This window comes from Sinocyclocheilus rhinocerous, unplaced genomic scaffold (genome assembly GCF_001515625.1).
Source record: "Sinocyclocheilus rhinocerous isolate Xijiao unplaced genomic scaffold, SAMN03320098_v1.1 scaffold839, whole genome shotgun sequence".
NCBI classification, from domain to species: Eukaryota; Metazoa; Chordata; class Actinopteri; order Cypriniformes; family Cyprinidae; genus Sinocyclocheilus; species Sinocyclocheilus rhinocerous.
Window position 1 is genome coordinate 1,052,517 of NW_015652287.1, and position 335 is coordinate 1,052,851.

The window sequence follows — 335 nt, forward strand, 5'->3', positions numbered from 1 at the left end:
TGTGCTTGATGATTACGAAAGTGTAATCCACAGGTTAGTAGAGGAGCTGGGATACACATGCAAACAAGTTCAAGAGGTCCTACAGCAGCAATATGGACTCCTTTTTCCTCCATTTCTATATTCTGCGCATCGAGGAACATTCATTGTTTTGATTACGCACGGCTAGGGAGAGAGGGTGTGGATGCAGTCGTTCGATCAGCAGTTACTTTTTGCGGCCCTGTGTACAGTAGAAAGATGATGACTGGGATGTTGAGAGCTTCGGGATACAGGTTGGGCAGGGGCGGCGCCAGAGAATTTTGAACGCAAGTGCTGAGGGGGTGCTAGATCATTGACAG